General features: G+C 39.9%; 1 long non-coding RNA gene across 1 annotated transcript; it reads left to right on the plus strand.

Moving 5' to 3' along the window:
* Positions 1-16,060: 16,060 nt before the first annotated feature.
* Positions 16,061-17,581, plus strand: LOC122054023. Its single transcript, XR_006132518.1, has 2 exons — positions 16,061-16,115; positions 17,395-17,581. It is a non-coding gene; the product is annotated as an uncharacterized LOC122054023 (long non-coding RNA).
* The last annotated feature ends 3,505 nt before the right edge of the window (positions 17,582-21,086 follow it).

The raw sequence follows: 21,086 nt of genomic DNA on the forward strand, positions 1-21,086 counted from the left end.
TTCAATACTGCTCGTGCTCTTCTAGTAATAAAGAAACTACACATGCTTAACTAATAACAAATAGAAAAGTCCAACAACATGCTAAATCATAAGTCTAAAGAATCTTTAGGAAATAAAAACAATCTTGAAACCAATCCAAAACTGTTCCGAAGTCATGAAAGGAAGACTAAATCCCTAGCAACAATTCTATATAGCATGATCCAAAACATGAAAGGAAACTAAAGCTCTATCAATTTCCTCAATTCTGTACAGTATAATCCAAGGCAAAGAAACTCATGCTCTGATTTAACAAACGAACTTCTGAAATTGAAGCTACAACACAACTAATGGAGCAAAACCGAAATCCAAAACCTTCCTGAACTAGCTATCCATGTTATTCCGAATCTCTCCTCATCTTCTTAAAACTCACGGCAGCAAAGAATATACGGATCAATCCGAATCAAAGAAGGAAACTAGAACAACTTATTCCTTACAGCATGTTTCAAAATAAACATCAAGAAGCTAACAAGAATTTGAAACCGACAACCACCAGCTAAACAAACAAACATGCTGTGAATGATAAGGAATGAAATCAAATTCCGAAATCAAAAGGAAAAGGAGATCAATGTCGCGGAACTACTCCTACTGCAGGTGAGAAGCAACTCACCGCGTGTTCTTGGATTCAAACCGAGGAAAAGGGGTTCTAGGGTTCGGAGACGGTGAAGATCTCGGCGGCTTCTTGGTGTTTCCGAGCTCCCCTCGTCGAGGTGGTCATGCACGGGTGGAGACCGGCCGGAAAAACCCTTCGCCGGCACCGGAGATCGAGCCCTACCGCCTGTTTCTTCGTTTCCGCCGCGAGAGAAAAACGCCGTCGCGAGAGGAGGAGAGGAGAAGATTTTCTCACGGGGAAAACCTAAGTTCTCTTCTTATAACTTTAATATTCTGTTAACTAACTATTGCTTAAATACAACTTGATTCGGGTTTTATTAACAAACCCGCGGCTGGTCTGTTGGTGGGCTGCGTTCTGCTTAAAGCCCAACACGAGGGATCGAATCCCAGCTGCAACCATTTTATTTCCTATTATTTTACTGTTCCTAACTATTACTTAAATATATATCGCTCCATATATAATTAACAAAATGAGCGTAGCTCAGCTGGTTGGGCCGGTTTTGCTTGGGTCAGTCCGACCCGAGGTCGTGGGTTCGAATCTCACCTTCAACGTTTTTTATCAAAACTTCTTTCTTTTTGTAACCCTATTAAACGACCTCCAAAAATTACATAAAAATACTCTAAAAATTCCTAAAAATCTCTAGAATATTTTAAAAGTATTTCCAAATATTTTTATGGGCATTTGAAACTTGAAATAAGGAAAATTGGGTCGTTACAATTCTCCCTCCCTTATAAAAAGTTCGTCCTCGAACTTAGACTAATTCTGGACATTTCTGTCTCATGCTGTCTCCACGCTCCCCTAGTAACTTTCTCGTGCTTCTAGTTCTACCAGATGACTTTTACTAATGACACTTCTCTGTTTCCTAGTCTCTTGTCTGCTCTGTCCACTATCTGTGTCTGCTCTTATAGCTAAGATCCTCTTGGATCTGCACTGTCTGAGGCTGAATCACTTGGCTAAGGTCGTGAATACACTTCTTTAGCATGGAGACATGAAATACATTGTGTATTGCTGACATATCTTGAGATAAGTCTAGCTTGTAAGCTACCTTCCCAATTCTCTCTGTGATCGGGGTAGGGTCCTACGTATTGAGGACTTAACTTGCCCTTTTTCTCTTGGGTTCTCCGATGTACTCGAACTGTGCTTCTGCTTCAGGTTGGAATACGACTTTACGGCACTCTATGGAGGCACCGTATCTGATCAGGAAGTTCATTCCAAATATGACATCGTATTCAGTCATGTCTAGCACTATCAGATCACAAAAGAGTTCTCTGTCTGCTATCATGACTGGCACTGTTCTAAACCAGTGCGTGGATGCCATAACTTCTCCCGAAGGTAATGTCGTCAGAAACTGACTACTGAGTACCTCTGGGGGTATTGCTAACTTTTCGGCGAATGCCCTGGCTATATAAGAATGGGTTGCCCCAGTATCAAATAGAACAGTAGCACTATACTGTAAAATGTTAATCTGACCTGTGACAACTGTCGAGGCATTTGCTACGTCCTCTCTGGTGAGTGAGTAGATCCTCGCATTCGCCATAGCTGGAGGGGCTTCTAATCTGCCCTGGCTGATAGATGGACCTTCTAGAGCGGCCTGCATCTGATATAACTGAGCTGGCTGGCCTGCATGCTGAATCTGCTGTGGCTGAGGAAGACCGGTCTTGTTCGGGCACTGCTTGGCCATGTGCCCTTCTTGTCCACATTCAAAGCATCCTCGTATGCCCTTGCGACAAACCCCTGGGTGGAATTTCCCACAAGTAGCACACTTTGGATAACTGGGTCGCTTGCTAGATGGTCCTCCTTTCGGGTCACTCCATGATTTGCGCTTGCTGTGCTGTGGCCTTGCTGTTTTTGAGTGTGAGAGTTTCCTTGGCCTTTGGACTCGAGGAGACTTGCTTCTGCTGCTTTATGCTGTGCTCGGTGATCGAGCACTACTCACTAGTTCTTCATGGTTTGTGGCCTATGGATGCCACCGCCACATTCATCGCTATTTGCCTCAACATTTTGAGCATCACCAACTCGTTCCTTTCGACTAATTCGGGACATGAGGCGAGCCATCGTTGAATTTCTTCATGGCTTCCTCAACCGATAGGTTGCCCTGACGAAATCCAGTGAACTCGTCGTAGTGGCGGTTTGTGACCCGTGTGAAAGAACTCCTCGAAGAATTCTTTCTCGAAGTCGACCCATGTCATCTGGTACCGGGCGCTTCGCTCGACTCTCTCCCACCACATACGTGCGAGGCATAAGGAGGCACACTTCACCTTCTCTTGTTCCAGCCCGAAGCTCCATCGTGCTCTCCGGTGTTTTGAAACCGGGCTTGAGCATCCCATGGTTCGCCGGTGCCAGAAGTTCTCGGGCTTGATTCCGCCACCGGATCGTAAGCCTCTCTCTTGCATTCGGAGCTCTGTGGCTAGGATGGTGGAACCTCTACAAATCTTGGGGTCGCTAGGTTGGGTTAGGGGGTGTGGGAGTATTCTCACGACTAGCCTTTAAGGTGGCTATCTCTTGTTCTTTGCTCACTAGCCGTCAGAATCGAGCCACTAATCTTTGTAAGGTGGGAGGGCACCAACCGCCTCTTCTTTGGGGCTCGATGGCGGTGCACGCTTGGTGGGCGTCCTCGTGCCATTTCTAAAGACATAGAGGATGTACATAACTAATCTAATCACGTTTAACTAGCTACTATAAACATGTTAGAGGCTATCTCACATAAGCATGCTATAATTATTCCTAAACATGAAAGCAAGAAACATAAATAGAGTAAATGTATTCTTACTTGGAAGACGGCAAGGCTGATGCTGATGTGTGTGATGCTGGAGAATGGGAACTGCTCTGATACCAACTGTAACGACCCACCTTTCTACACTACTACTATTCTCTAAAGGTGGACGCTACTTGACTACTAACTCTACTTAACCGGTATGATTAAAAATCTTTAGGAAAACCCTACCGAAAAATTTCGGCAGAGTCTCCCCTGTACCGGTGACCCCAAACTGGGATACATAACATGTATACTCAGCCACAGGCGGCTGGAACAGATATTTTCACAACCACGCAGTATAATAGCACAATAAAAATATGAAACTCCTCTAGCAATGGCAAACAACCATATCACTCCAACAATAGGAGGTATCAAACTACAAATGCGGAAATAAACTCAATTACAATCTCAACTTCATCATAGCATTAAGGAGAAAAGAAAATGAAACATAACAAATCTTAAACTAAGTGAGTTCTTTAGCTAAGTCTCAAGGATCTCCATAGTCCACACATCACACACCGTCACAGCATCTCCTTGTCGCCTTCTTCCTTATATTTTAGCTTTTCCTTTATCTGCAGTAGGAGGAAATGCAGTCTATAAGCATAAAGCTTAGTGAGCGCTATCTACTCACAAAACTCGATATGCATGTATATAAATAAAAACATGCTAAAACTGAATACTAACATGTAAAGCTACTCATGCTCATAAATAGCAAAGAAACAACTAACTGAAAAGCTAACATGTATAGCTAATCATGTTCATAAATAGCAAAGGAATCATACTAACTGAAATACTAAACATGTACAACTAATCATGCTCATAAGTAGCGAAGAAACTAACTGAAAAGCTAACATGTAAATCTAATCATAGAACTATCATGTGTATCAATAAGAAACTGAATTGATACCTAAGCTAAACTAATTAATGCTAAACTGAGTCTAACTTGTATTCACATAACTAATTTGTGAAGTTTTGAAAACTATTTACATAATAGATTAAAATAATAATCATGCTGCTGATGGGCCCGGCAACTGTACTTGCTGTGCGCGCATCCCTAAGTTCCGAGTCTAGTAGGGTTTACTAGGTTATCTAAACCTAGGGACGACTGTGGGAGCCCAACCCAATGGATATCTAATCCAGTACAGTGCCACTGCTGAAAATAAAATACTGATTTCATAATTAATTTTCTTACCTTGCTTTAACTAGGTTATCTGAACCTAGAACTAGGTTATCTGAACCTAGAGGCGACTGTGGGAGCCCACCCATTGGACATCTAGTCCATAAAAGCTGTAGCAAGACTATATAAGCTGAATTAAATGCTTCTCCTGCATTAACTGAGCTATTAAAATGCCTACTGTGGCATTATATTGAGCTAAGCATTTTATCAAGCACTTGGTGTGCACTAGAACACACCCTACGTACTGAAAATTTGTATACAAAGCTTAACATAAATCCGCATGCAAAGCTTAACAAAAATCTACATATTAAGCCTATCAAAATCTGCATACCTTACTTATAAAAATCCGCATGCTATAAAAATAGAACTGCTCATGTTATTCCAATAGCAAATAGGAAACTAGAACAACTTAAGCATGCTGTGAAAGTAAAACAAATTCAACTACTAGGCATGCAATAAAATCTAGAAAATCTGCTCATGTTATTCTAATAACAAAGGAATCTTAGAAAATAAAGGAATCATTGCTGCATGGAATTAACAGAATATCATGCTCACTAAATCATCACAAAAGGATCTAAACTACTATGAATTGGTGGCAGTTCTTGCCCATGAATATGCACAAAAGATCTATCCAAACATACTAAGATACCAAGTTGTGCATGCTCATCAAGGAAACTACACTGCTGTTCATGTTATTCTAATAGTAAGGAGAAACATTATAATTCAATACTGCTCGTGCTCTTCTAGTAATAAAGAAACTACACATGCTTAACTAATAACAAATAGAAAAGTCCAACAACATGCTAAATCATAAGTCTAAAGAATCTTTAGGAAATAAAAACAATCTTGAAACCAATCCAAAACTGTTCCGAAGTCATGAAAGGAAGACTAAATCCCTAGCAACAATTCTATATAGCATGATCCAAAACATGAAAGGAAACTAAAGCTCTATCAATTTCCTCAATTCTGTACAGTATAATCCAAGGCAAAGAAACTCATGCTCTGATTTAACAAACGAACTTCTGAAATTGAAGCTACAACACAACTAATGGAGCAAAACCGAAATCCAAAACCTTCCTGAACTAGCTATCCATGTTATTCCGAATCTCTCCTCATCTTCTTAAAACTCACGGCAGCAAAGAATATACGGATCAATCCGAATCAAAGAAGGAAACTAGAACAACTTATTCCTTACAGCATGTTTCAAAATAAACATCAAGAAGCTAACAAGAATTTGAAACCGACAACCACCAGCTAAACAAACAAACATGCTGTGAATGATAAGGAATGAAATCAAATTCCGAAATCAAAAGGAAAAGGAGATCAATGTCGCGGAACTACTCCTACTGCAGGTGAGAAGCAACTCACCGCGTGTTCTTGGATTCAAACCGAGGAAAAGGGGTTCTAGGGTTCGGAGACGGTGAAGATCTCGGCGGCTTCTTGGTGTTTCCGAGCTCCCCTCGTCGAGGTGGTCATGCACGGGTGGAGACCGGCCGGAAAAACCCTTCGCCGGCACCGGAGATCGAGCCCTACCGCCTGTTTCTTCGTTTCCGCCGCGAGAGAAAAACGCCGTCGCGAGAGGAGGAGAGGAGAAGATTTTCTCACGGGGAAAACCTAAGTTCTCTTCTTATAACTTTAATATTCTGTTAACTAACTATTGCTTAAATACAACTTGATTCGGGTTTTATTAACAAACCCGCGGCTGGTCTGTTGGTGGGCTGCGTTCTGCTTAAAGCCCAACACGAGGGATCGAATCCCAGCTGCAACCATTTTATTTCCTATTATTTTACTGTTCCTAACTATTACTTAAATATATATCGCTCCATATATAATTAACAAAATGAGCGTAGCTCAGCTGGTTGGGCCGGTTTTGCTTGGGTCAGTCCGACCCGAGGTCGTGGGTTCGAATCTCACCTTCAACGTTTTTTTATCAAAACTTCTTTCTTTTTGTAACCCTATTAAACGACCTCCAAAAATTACATAAAAATACTCTAAAAATTCCTAAAAATCTCTAGAATATTTTAAAAGTATTTCCAAATATTTTTATGGACATTTGAAACTTGAAATAAGGAAAATTGGGTCGTTACAGGATCCATGGCTGTCCGTAAGGTGGATGATCCCTATCCATTGGTGGATTAGCCCTCGGTAAACTCCAGCTATCTCAAGTCACTCCTTGTGGGTGGAGAACCTCACCACAAAACTCACAAGCACTTGAGAACTAGTAGACTACTAATTAGGGTTTACCACCACTAATTTCGTCAACAATAACCAAGCTCCCAAGCCATGGTATATCGGTCGCGGGTTGAAAAACCCCGCTTACCAATCGACTAGCCTCTGTGGAAATTTGATTGTTACATCCCAATGGCTCGATACCAGTCGGCTGCTCCGCACTGGCTGAGCGAGCAGAAGCATTCTGTACGCTTCCAGTCAATTTCTTAGTTGACTACACCAGTCGAGTGGTACCCGAGTAAAATCTCTCAGCACTCGGACCCTCACCCTTATGACTCACTTTACTCTTCATTTCAGCTTTGACCTCTTGCCTTCAAGCCTACTTCCTTTGACTCTCGTCCCTCGGATGCACCTAAGCCCGCTGCTCGTCCCAATGCCATCCTTCATGTATGCCTTGAAGTTGCTTCCCTCGGCCTTTATCCTTGCTGCCTTGTCCACGGTCCCTCGGATTCTCCATCCTTCACCGGACCCGAAGCCATCAACCTGAGTCATATGTGTATCCTGCAAACCTGCACACTCATATGTTGGTGCGGTTAGCACTAACGATTTAACCCAGGTTTTGATGAATGACAAATCAGGTTAAGTTAGTTTGTTGTTGTCTAACACTTTGATCGAGTGTGTAGGAGAAGTCCAGACAGGTCGACGGGCTGACAGGATGTCTGACACGAAGCCCAGCTAGGTCGACGGGCTGACCGGATACTGGCACAAAGTCCAAGCGGGTTGACGGGCTGACCGAACGCTTAGGCACGAAGTCCAGCTAGGTCGACGGGCTGACCGGATAGCTGGCACGAAGTCCAGACGGGTCGACGGGCTGACCGGACGTCTGGCAGGTAAGTGAGGTAAGTCACTAGAGGGGAGTGACTGTGAGGACGCGTTCACGGGAAGGGAACATTAGGCGCCGATCCGGCTTAGATCCATTTTGGATATCTAAGTCGAGATCGTGACTAGATTCCGGTCTCGGAAAGATGGAATCTAAGTCATACTCTGTTTTGCTAATTCATACTCAATTTGCTTATCTATAAAACTGTGCTAACAATCTGTGTTGCAGGGTATATTTGCCTCGGACTAACCTTTTCTTGCAGGAGAAGGACTTTCTGGAGAAGAGGGGTCCGGGCGCCCAGAGGCGAATTTTATCCAAGCCGAGTCGTCTCCATGTGGAGTTCGCTGATTAGACTTGCCACGTCGTACCAGGGCGCCCGGAAGGGATCCAGGCGCCCGGAGCAGTATATAAAAGAAGCCCCAGGGGTGAAGCTTCAATATCAACTCAGAACTCTTAGATTGCTTGCTCTGCTGCTCAGCGCTCCAACGACGCTAACGAAGCTCCGACAACGCACTCTTTTCCTTGTAGCTTTCCTTCTGTCGGTATAACTTTGTTTTACTGTTTATTAGCATTTCTTGTACTGCCTTTGTAATTATCATTTTGAATTGCTAGTAAATTGCCCAACGAAAGTACTCACGGAGTACGGGCCTTCGAGTAGGAGTCGTCACAGGCTCCGAACGAAGTAAAAACACCGTGTTCATTTGTCTATTGTTTTTAATTCCTCTGCGCTTAACTCTTTACAACGTGGTTTTTTTTCGAATCGATATTCACCCCCCCCTCTCTATTGACGTTTCACGATCCAACAAGTGGTATCAGAGCAGGTACCGCTCTGATTTGGTGCAACCACCAATCAGACAGGGGGTAAAAATTTAACCTTTATTTTTTTTCGATTTTCAGTTTTACGCTTAATTCCAATCTGGTATTATTACCTGTTTTGAAAATTTTTTTTCGTTGCAATTAAATCTAAATTGGTGCAACACCAATTTAGATACTTTTATTATTTTTTCCTGCACTACTAATCCAAGACCAAGTCTTGGGATATTTGTTTTTTGTCGTTGTTTACTTACGTGCAGGATGTCTCAACTAGAAGGCTTCAGCACAGTACTCTAAACCCTAAACCCTATTCAACGGGGATGACTTCTCGTACTGGAAGAAAAGAATGGAGGTGTACCTAAAGACGGACTACGATCAATGGTTCAGTGTCATAAAGGCCTACCGAGCTCCAACCGACAACTCCGGAAATCCACTAGACACGGAACAGTGGACTCCGGATATGAGGAAAAAGGCGTCGACGGAAAACAAAGCGATCAACACGCTACACTACGGTCTAACATGAGAAGAGCTGAACCGGGTCGGACCGCATCAGAACGCTAAAGAATTATGGGACAAACTGATCGAGCTGCAGGAAGGAACGAGCGACGTAAAGGTAACAAAAAGAGACTTACTTTTAAATAAAATATTTAATATAAAAATGCAGGAAGGGGAAATGGCAAGTCAACTGCACGCGATGATCAAGGACATCCTCAACGGACTCCACGCGATAGGCCACCAGATGGAAAACAGAGACTTAATAAGGTACACACTAAATGCTTTTCCACGTAATAGTTTGTGGGCATCGATCGTAGATGCCTACAAAATTTCTAAAAGTTATCTAAATTAAAGTTAGATGAGCTTTTTTGTGAGTTAGAACTGCATGAACAAACTAATGCTGGAGCCGAGAAAGGTGTTGCTTTATTTGCAGGCTCCTCTAAAGAAAAGAAGAGCAAGTCTGAATCTGAAGAAGATTCCGATCAAGATTCCGAAGACGAAGAATACCTGGTGAACCTGGTAAGAAAAATGTTCACCAGGAGAAAAATGAGCTTCAGCAAGAAGGACCTTCAAAAGATCAGTTCTACCGCGGAACAAAAGAACGTGACTTGCTTCGGATGCAATAAAAAGGGGCACTACAAGAACGAATGCCCAAGACTGAAGTTCGACAAACCGAAGCCGACCAAAAAGAAGGCCCTCAAAGCAACGTGGGACGACTCCTCGGAAGAATCGGAGGTAGAAGAGCAGAAACACCAGAGCCACCTCGCGCTGATGGCCTGCGAAGCTGAAACGGAAGACGAATCGGAAGATGGGTCTGAACCCGAATCGAGCCACGAGTCCGTACTCGTTTCCGAAGGCCCGGATGAGGTATATTTTAATTTAAACAATTTTTTTAAAAAATTATTTCCTGCTTAAATAGTAAATTAGTTAAAATAGAAAATGAAAACAAATCACTCCTTGAGGAAAATCAAGACCTCAAGGAACAAATCAAAAATTCAAATCCAACACAAGATCTAACACTTGAGGAGAATTTATCATTAAAATCAGAAATTAATAAGTTAAAAGAAATGCTAGAAAAATTCACTACAAGATCAAAAAATCTAGACTTAATCATGAATAATCAAAAGGCGTGTTATAATAAAACCGGACTCGGATACAAGTCAAACTCAAATAAAACTTTTAAATCATTAATAACTCAATACAAATCAACTAATCAAGCTTGGGTTCCGAAAGCGTGTTTGACCACGCAAGTAGGACTTAATCAATATTATATACCCAAAGAAAAAATATATTATATAAACTCGAATAAACCAAATCAAAAACCAAAATACAAACCTAAATCAAAAAATTCAAAATTTAAACATTTTAAAACTCAACAAAATATAAATTATCACCAAGTTAATTATAACTATAAAAGAAATAGACACAAATCTAAAACGAAAATTTAAATTAAAGGCTAATAATTCAGGGAGAGGCTCCAGAATAGCTGACACCTCCAAAACTAACTTACCCGACAGGGTAACCCAAATAAACTAACCCGACAAGGTAATTAGGATTAGTTAAAAAGGGACCCAGTTTAACTTGAATCATGGTACTGGTGAAGTTTTTTGATGATAGTACGTTGGGGAAGCTTAGGCATCGCATGTCTAGAAAGATATGGCTTCAATCTGGTGCATTTGGCCAAGTGGAACCGACCGAAGCTACCTTTAAACGGATCCTAACTAGTTAGACCAAGGTTTAGTACTAAGCTCCGTGGATAGGACTATTCGGAAAACCTCGAAAGGTTGGTTACTTCTAATGACGTCCAAGTGACTCACCAAGCTTAGAAGTTTATCCGAAGAATGCCTATTTTTTGAGACCAAAACTAAACCTGAATCTAACACAAGTTAAACCAAACTCTATAATTAAATCTAATTCATCTCACAAAATCATAGGATTCCCTGATTGAAAACTTAGATCGGGTGAGATGACTAAAGATTAAATTAATTAATTTTCAAATTAAAATTAATTAAAATTAAACTTTGAATTTCAAATTAAAAATTAAATTTCAAATTTCAAATTAAAATTAATTAAAATTTAATTTCGAATTAATTAAAAATTTAATTTCCAATTAAAAACTAAATTATTTTAAAAATTAACTTAACTTTAAAAATTATCTTAAAAATGAAATTAACTTTAAAAATTATTTTAAAAATCAAATTAACTTTAAAAATTATTTTAAAAATTAAATTAAATTAACTTAAAAAATTATTAAATTAACTTTAAAAATTATTTTAAAATTAAATTAACTTTAAAAATTATTTTAAAATTAAATTAACTTTAAAAATTAAATTAACTTAAAAAATTATTTTAAAAATTAAATTAACTTTAAAAATTATTTTAAAAATTAAATTAACTTTAAAAATTAGTTTAAAAATTATTAAATTAACTTTAAAAATTACTTTAAAAATTATTAACTTTAAAAATTATTTTAAAAATTATTAAATTAACTTTAAAAATTATTTTAAAAAATTATTAAATTAACTTTAAAAATTATTTTAAAATTAAATTAACTTTAAAAATTATTTTTAAAATTAAATTAACTTAAAAAATTATTTTAAAAATTATTAAATTAACTTTAAAAATTATTTTAAAAATTAAATTAACTTTAAAAATTATTTTAAAAATTAAATTAACTTTAAAAATTATTTTAAAAATGAAATTAACTTTAAAAAAATTATTTAAAAAATCAAATTGACTTTAAAAATTATTTTAAAAATTAAATTAACTTTAAAAATTATTTTAACTTAAACAGTAGGGGTTACAGAATATATAATGAAATTACGTTAAAAATCGAGGAAACCACAAATGTAAAGTTTGAAGAAACCCAAGGGCAAACTCAACTTCAACCTATTGAAATTAATAATTCTGAAGAAACCAATCAATCCCTAGACCATGAAGAAGATGAACACACTCAAGTAAATTGTAACACCCCACCCTCCTCGCTACTAGTCTATGAGGGCGGAGCGCTACTGGACTACTAACTTTACTTAATTAGAGTTGTTCACATGTAAAGATCAATACATAAACTCTCTAAAAATGCAATTAACTAGCAGCGGAAAACTAAATGACTCATCTAATACATTCTTAATAAATGACAATCTTAATAAATCCTTATGCTAGGTCCCAAGGCTTCTATAGTCCAGGCATCACACATCCATCCGCACCTCCTTATCGCCTTCTTTTGCTATAACTTTTCCTTTCCTTTATCTGCAGTAAGAGGAAAATGCAACTATAAGCAAAATTACTTAGTAAGCGCTATCTAACTCACAAAACTCGAATATGCATGTAACTGGAAGAAGTCTAAAACTGAATCCTCAGAAAGAAATACTACTCATACTCATCTACTAATAAAAGAACAAGACATGCTGAAATGCTAAACATGTAAAGCTACTCATGCACAGAAAATAGCAAAGAACAGTAAGCTAATCTAAATAACATGCTAGCATAAAAGAAAACTCAGCTTGCTGATTTTAAAACAAAGTGAAACTTAATTCATATGTTCTAAACTTATTCTTTAATTCACTTGTTTAAAACTTATTCTTTAATACTTTATACTTATGTAAAAATTTCTTTACTTGTTCAAAAACTTATACTTATAATACTTCAAAATAATAATCAACTTCTCTTGGGCCCGGCAACTGTGCTTTTACTTTTGTAACGACCTGACCCATTTGGCGGCCCATTTGGCGACCCTCGAGTCGTCGACCGTTGACCGTCGACCGTGCCGTTACTACTAGGTTATCTAAACCTAGGGACGACTATGGGAGGCCAACCCAAGGACAACTGAGAGTCCAGCATAGTGCCACTGATAAAAGTAAAATACTTGTTATCTTTTAATACTTCTAATATATAATGTCTCGGCATTTTCTTTAGCACCTTGTGTGCTAAATTCCCTAAAGTCTTGACTTTGGGATCTACTTAAGGCCTTGGCCTTTTTCTTTCTTTTCTTTATCTTTCTTATACTTTTCTTAAACTCAAAATACTGATAGGGAACTCAAAATTTGTAATTGAAATGCTTAATGAAAAATCTACACTGCAATGCTTAATTAAAATCTGTATTATAAGTTTAAATAAAATCTGTACTATAGGCTTAATTAAAAATTTGCACTATAAACTTAATTAAAATCTGCAATATAAGCTCTACATAAAAATCTGCATTATAAGCTTAATTAAAATCTGCACTATAGGCTTAATTAAAAATCTGCACTATAAGCGCTTCTTATGCTTCGAATTCAAGAAGAACAAAGGTCCGAAACTACTCCTACTGCAGGTGAGAAGCACTTACCTTGATTCTTGGACTCACAACCGAACAAAAAGGGCTTCTAGGACCTTGGCCGGCCGCCGGAGATGATGCCCTAACTCCCTTTCATTTTCTGCCCAGGCTCCGCCATCATACGCAGAAGAGAAGGAGAGAATGGTTTAAGTCACGGGAAAACAGAGCATCAACTTATCCCTTTTTATAACTTAATATTTCTGTTAACTCCTTAAATAAATTCGCTATCTTTTCTAAACAGACAAAATCAACATTAACTTATCCCTTTTATAATATTCTGTTAACTATCTTAAATAAATTCGCTACCTTTTCTAAACAGACAAATCCAACATCAACTTATCCCTTTTATAATCCAATATTCTGTTAACTATCTTAAATAAATTCGCTGCCTTTTCTAAATAGAAAAATCCGTTTGCCCACCTGGTCAGTTGGGTTTTGACCAAGCCAAAGGTCGTGGGTTCAATTCTCGGCTTGGACATTTTTTTGTCGAAACTTCCTTCGTTTAGTAAAAATACCAAACGACCTCCAAAAATTACATAAAAATACTCTAAAAATTTCTAAAAATCCATAGAATATTTCTATAGCATTTTTAAATATTTTTAAATTACTTTTAGGACTCTAATTGAGGAAATTTGGGTCGTTACAATTCCCCATATCTTATAAAAAGTTCGTCCTCGAACTTAGAATAATTCTATAGTATGTTCTCTACCTTGTACATGCATTAGTTAGCGTCCATAATCTAATGTACTAAGGAAAACCACATCAAAGGTATCTTAGGACCTCCTAACCTACTTACAATGAACATAAGCATAAGCAGTGACATAAGCATGATAGCATAAATGTAAGCATGGTAGATGAACTAAACATAATGATAGACTCGATCACAAGCATGTCCATATGCATAGGCAAAAACATAACATGAACATAACGTAGACCTAAACATAAACATAAATATAAACATAACATGACTTGAACATACTTGCATGCATACTCATAAACATACTATTGTGGCTGCCTAGTTGCACTTAGTAGTACCATAACATAAGTTGTTGATCAGACAACTACCCTAGCGCTAGGTTGGTAGGGGTCCGAACTTAGGACCGGAGTTCCCCTTTATTCTGGCGCGCTCACCGGGCTTAGGTCCCCGGATCATACCACCATCCCAGAACATATCTTGTTTGATTCTGGCGCGCTCACCGGGCTTAGGTCCCCGGATCATACCACCATCCCAGAACATATCTTGTTTGATTCTGGCGCGCTCACTGGGCTTAGGTCCCCAGATCATACCACCATCCCAGAACATATCTTGTTTGATTCTGGCGCGCTCACCGGGCTTAGGTCCCTGGATCATACCACCATCCCAGAACACATCTTGTTATGTAAAAGAAACTAAGCAGAATTCTTAACTTTATAAGTACTTCTAAACATCTCCCTATTCTGTACATATAATCTAATACTTCTAAGGATTTCTCTTTACTGTAAAGAATAAAGAAAAGCATACTAAAAATTAAATACTTTCTTACTTGAAGACGGCAAGGTTGGTGCTGATGTGTGATGTTGGGGAATAGGAACTGCTCTGATACCAACTGTAACACCCCACCCTCCTCGCTACTAGTCTATGAGGGCGGAGCGCTACTGGACTACTAACTTTACTTAATTAGAGTTGTTCACATGTAAAGATCAATACATAAACTCTCTAAAAATGCAATTAACTAGCAGCGGAAAACTAAATGACTCATCTAATACATTCTTAATAAATGGCAATCTTAATAAATCCTTATGCTAGGTCCCAAGGCTTCTATAGTCCAGGCATCACACATCCATCCGCACCTCCTTGTCGCCTTCCTTTGCTATAACTGTAAAATACCGAAAAATAGGCGAATATTAATAAGGGAATTTTCCGAAATTTTTGGAAATTTTTCGGGAATTTTTCAGAGCTCGTACGGATAAGTTCACGGGGATAAAAACGGGATCGGGAAAAAGCCTGTTTATGCTACCCATTTAAGTAAGGAAAAGTTTATTTTCTTTTTCTTTTCCTAATTCTTTTTCTTTTTCTTATTTTTCATTTTTTTTCCCGTGTCCTCACCCAAATCTCGCCGAGTCTTCTTCTTCCCCGCGCCTTCTCCCCCTCACGGCAAATTTGCCCTAACCGCAATCGCAAGGAGGCGGTTTCCTCACTTCCTTGCCGTGCCCTAGCCGTGCGCCGCCGACGCCTCCTTCTCACTGCCGTGCCTCCGACAGTCGTTCGTCCCCGCCGTACACCGCGATCTCGACGCCACTGTGCGCCCCTCAACGCCGGCGTCTCCTCGCTGGCACTCAGGCACAGCCGAGCAGAGGTCTTCCTCTACCCGACGCCGACATCTCTCCTTTGCCTCCCAAGCCGAACACCGACGCCTCTGCCTTAGCCATCTCACGCCGCCACCACAGCCGGTCAACGCGACTCCTCTTGTGGGGTCGTGACACAGCCGACTCCCTGCTGCCGGTGCCCTATTTTGGGTTCACAGTCAGCCGAGCTCTCCTCACAGCAGTGCCGCAGACCTCCATCTCGTGTGCCCTAGGTTTGGATTGTGCCGCCGCTGAGTTTGCTTCGCCGACGCTGTGCCCTAACATTTTCCCCGGCCACAGGTTTGATCCATCACAGATTGTAGGCTCTATACCCTAGCTTTGATTGGAATTGGGTTGTTTTTGGTTGATTTTGGATTTTTTATTTTTCTTGATTTGTGGTCAGTGAAGTAATCAGCAAGGAGTTTGGGTATGTGGATGATTTTGGGTTCCGGCAGCTATCCCATTTAGCAGCCTACTTAATTGTCAACAGCAACACACTACGACCGGGAATCAAGAAACTACAGGCTGTGAATTGAGGTAAGGTTTAGGGTTTTGATCTTGTGGTAGATTATTGCTAGTGTGTTAGTAATAATTATTGATTTAGGTTTAGAAGTTGTATAACGGTGTAGTTGGGGTTAATGAAACTAACCCTAACTGGTCAGTGGATTAGAAATTAGTTTAGCTATTTGTTTATAATTAAATTAGCTAAACTGCGCGATTTAACACAGGACTTTGACGCGAGACGAGTATCTCGGAGTCAGATTGGACCTTTCTATTTCGGAGGCGGGTACTTTTGACTTATTGTCTTTGATATGCTTAGTAATGAAAATAATATGTTGCATTAATTGTGTTTCCTATTTGTTTCGGTTAATCACTGCCCAACACATGTTACCTGTTTGATTGATTGTTTGATTTCATTTCATATTGATCTTGTACCGATCTATCATGCTCATGGGTAGTGATATAACCATGTTTTACCATGTCAGGACCTAGGTTTGATACCTTATTTGATCAGTATACCTTGATATGATTTATTCACTATGGTGCCCATTGTTATATGTCCAGAGGTTGGTTTAGTATATTACCATGCTTAGTGACATGCACCATTTGCATGATCGCATGCTGTGCGATAGATTGCTCCATTATTGTTGAGCACTTTGCCAGTTTTCATCACTGTTCGGTGCTTCGTTGTGACGCTCATGGGTAGCATGACACAGCGTAGTAGCACGTCAGTTTGACTCTTCCGGTGCTCCGTTGATCCGCTCAGGGGTAGTGTGACGCAGCGTGTAGCACGTTAGAGATTCCTCCCCGTCATAGTGTACCGGGAGATGAGAGCATTGCGCTTCCCCATTTATGATTTGGGGTAGGAGTACGTATGTACTCCGACAGCATTCCGTCCACTCGATCACTCATCAGGAGTAGTGTTGCAGAGTGCACGGTCGTCACAGCCCTACCCACTTGGTCCCACTTTTGTTGTGAGTTGGCTGACTGGCGTCAGGGGTGACCATGACATTGGCATCATATGCATGATGCATTTATTGTTTGTGATTATGATTGCTGCATTTATATGCTGCATATTGTTTGGATACCTATGTTTTACATGCATACAGGATTCCTATACCACTCAGACTGTTTGTCCTTATACTCAGGTCCTGGTTAGTACAGATTCTCTCCTGTCTTCTTCGGTTGCATTTACCTTTATTTTTATCAGGAGACTGCACGCATGATTAGTGCTAGGTGTTATTTCTTTACTTTGCATATCAATTGTACCTGCTGAGTGTTGGACTCACCTCGCCTCCATTGTCGTTATTTTCAGGTTGATGCTGTCAGGAGGGAGTTCTTGTCGCTAGTCCTCACAGCACGTAATGCTAGATCTCTGCAGACCTCGATGGTTTATATATCGTTTAGTTTTGTTTTGCATTTATTGATTATGTGTGGACTTGGTTTGTTTGGATACTTGGTTGTTGTATGGATTTTTGTGACGATGATGGATTTTTATTCGATGTGTTTTTTTTACTACGTGCCTGCCTGGACGGCAGAAGAGGTGAGTTCGTCGATTTTGAGCTTTACAAGTGTAGTTGAGTAGGGTGGTTTTTGAGTCAGAGTATTACTACTTTGTTTGATTATATATAACTGCGTGGTGATGTTTTATTTTGTTGTTATTATTCCAGCCGCCTGTGGCTGAGGTATTTGTGAGATGTAGAAAAGTTTCAGATTGTCCACCGTACAGGGGAGATGCTGCCGAAATTTTCTCGGACAGGGACTCCTCTGGGGCGTGACAATAACTTTTCCTTTCCTTTATTTGCAGTAAGAGGAAAATATAACTATAAGCAAAATTGCTTAGTAAGCGCTATCTAACTCACAAAATCACGAATGTGCATGTATATGAAAAGAACTAGAAACTATATGCTCTAAAAAGAAATAAAGCATAAACATAACTGCTCATGTCAAACTAATAGCAAAGAAAAGCTAAGGAATCTACTCATGTAATTCTAATAGTTAATCATGCTGCTCATCTAATAGGTAAACATGAAAACTACTCATCTACTAGATAAACATAATAGAATAAAGAACTAAACTTGCTGATTTTTAGAACTGTATGAAACTTATTCCATCTGTTCTAAACTTATTCTTTAATTCACTTGTTTAAAACTTATTCTTTAATACTTTATACTTATGTAAAAATTTCTTTACTTGTTCAAAAACTTATACTTATAATACTTCAAAATAATAATCAACTTCTCTTGGGCCCGGCAACTGTGCTTTTACTTTTGTAACGACCCGACCCATTTGACGGCCCATTTGGCGACCCTCGAGTCGTCGACCGTCGACCGTCGGCCGTGCCGTTACTACTAGGTTATCTAAACGTAGGGACGACTATGGGAGGCCAACCCAAGGACAACTGAGAGTCCAGCATAGTGCCACTGATAAAAGTAAAATACTTGTTATCTTTTAATACTTCTAATATATAGGTGTGAAGGATGGGAGATATCCGAATGACGCAAGGCTGATAGAGGAGACTAGAAGGCTAGTTTAAGGTTGGTCGGGTGTGGCCAAATGCTAGGCATGGAGACCCAACAGGTCACGGTTGACCAGGAGTTGGGTTGGAGATTTTGGACTTGAGTTTGAGTCAAGTCCAGGCTGGTCAATCGATCGGGCGATCTATTGAACCAGGGTCCAATCGATCGACTAATCGATTGGAGTGTGCTGCGATTGTGGGAAGGACCAATCGATCGGTTAATCAATTGGGATGTGGAATCGCGAGCACAGAGGCTTTCCCAATCGATCGAGCGATGGATTGGGAGCTGCCAATCGATCGGTCGATCGATTGGGTAGCAGAATTTCTCACGCGGATGCAAGAGCACAGAAAGGTTCTAAATCGATTGGACGATCGATTCAGGAAGTCCCAATCGATCGGTCGATCGATTGGGAAGTGACTGTTGTGCAGGATGCTAGTGATGGACGGCTACGATGGAGCAGTGTTGACGTGGCAATCGATTGGGGATGAATTCGATCAATTGGGAGCACTGTTTAAAGCATGGGCGGAGCATTTTCTTCGCCAGTTCTTTGCTAACTTCTCCTGCGATTTCTCTGTGATTTTCAACGACAATCTCGAGCATTCACCGTCAGTTCTTAAAGGCACTTGGGGTGCATTCCCAAGCTTCAATAGGCAACAACAAGCAACAAGTAAGCAAGAAGAAGGGTGTATTGTAGTTATATCTTGTATTTTCTTCTTATGTGAGTTGTGTTGTTGTGTGTGGATTTGTACGAGGCTTCTCCGCCTCCGGCTGTGACCGAGAAGGAGTTGTTATTAGTGGAGACAGTGTGTCATGTGTGGATATTTGGATTAGTCACCTCTTCTTGAGGTGGATACCAAGTAAATCTACTTGTTAGCGTTGTGTGGGTCTTGTATTTTATTTTCGCTGCATATCATCATCAAGACCAACCAACGAGCGCATGACGAGACGTTATTCTCTCCCCCTCTAGCGGGCACATCAGTCCCAAAAATTGGTATCAGAGCGAGGTCGCTCTTCTATGGACTAACCACCAAGAGAGCAAGAAGCTAGAGGAAGAAGAAGATGGAGTTCGAAGGACCGCTCGGATGGGACATTCGGATTCCACCACCGTATGACAAAGAAGACTTCAATTTTTGGAGTACTCAGTTGGAGACATGGTTCCAAATGGATTGGACCCAATGGGTTATTTTGGATGACCCATTTGAAACTCCAACAGACAAGAAGGGTAAGCGCCTTCGACCTCGACATTGGATCGAGGAACAAAGGGAGCAAGCGGAGGTGGATAAGGAGGTAACAAAAATTTTGTTAAATCTATTACCCTCTAATATAATTTTGAGTGTAGGTGAATGCACGAGTGCAAGTGATCTTTGAAAAAATGTCATTGCCTATCATGAGAACCCCACTTAAGTTCAAGGAGTGGATGAGCCTAAGGAGAAGGGCTCATTGGTCCAAGAAGAGAAGGACCAACCCGATGTTGACATAAGGTCAACATTCGAGGAGAAGAAGGAGGAGGAGGAGAAGGAAGAAGATGAGAGATCTTCTACATCTTCAAGAGAGGAAGAGGTGTAAGTATCCACATCCTCAAGAGTTGAAGAGGTGGAAGCACCCACACCCTTAAGAGGAGAAGAAGAAGAAGATGATGCAACCTCCACAATGCAAGATAAATCAAATGGAGGATCAAGTGCCACCCCTACAAGAAAAGGTATAGAAATTTCGATTGTAAATAATAAAAATCATATCATTTTCTTTGAGTGTAGGAAACATGGACACTATAAGAGCAAGTGTCCAAAATTGGCCAAGAAGAAGGGCCAAGTAGTACCCAAGGGCAAGGAGAAGCCCAAGGAGACAATCCCCACAACAAAGAAGAGCAAGGAACACATTGTGTGTTTCTTGTGCAACCAAAATGGGCATTATCGAAGCCAATGTCTAAAGGGAAAGAAAACAACCAAAGTCAAAGGAGGAAACACAAGTCTAGGGGAGCTTCCAAGGTAAAAACCAAGGTATCAGTTAATGAATCTATTCCTTTGACACATGATAAAAAGCATGCTAGAAATAATTCTTATCATCTTAATTCTATTTATCATGAGAATAGGAGGCATGATAGCCTTAAGGATAAATATATTCCTCCTCATGCTAGATTTACCACACCTAAGGTTAGGAAGGTAAATAACAACTTAGGTAATAACACCAAGGACTTTAGATATATGCCTAAAAATGGAAATGCTCAAGGATTCAATGAAAAACCAAAATCTAGGGATTTATGGAGTGAAAACCAAGTCCTGAGGACAAGACTTGATAATTTAGAAAGGACTCTAGCAAGAATGGAAAACATGCTTAGGGGTCAAAATGAGCATAACCTAAGAAAAGATAGACAAAAACCATCAAATGACTATAAAGGTTTGGGATACAAACCTAAAGTCAAGAAGGATGTGACTTCTTTTCATAGGGTTCCATATAGCTATGGGACCAACCCTAGGTGTAAAGGTCAAGT

The sequence above is a fragment of the Zingiber officinale genome, chromosome 3A (assembly GCF_018446385.1).
Source record: "Zingiber officinale cultivar Zhangliang chromosome 3A, Zo_v1.1, whole genome shotgun sequence".
Lineage (NCBI taxonomy): Eukaryota > Viridiplantae > Streptophyta > Magnoliopsida > Zingiberales > Zingiberaceae > Zingiber > Zingiber officinale.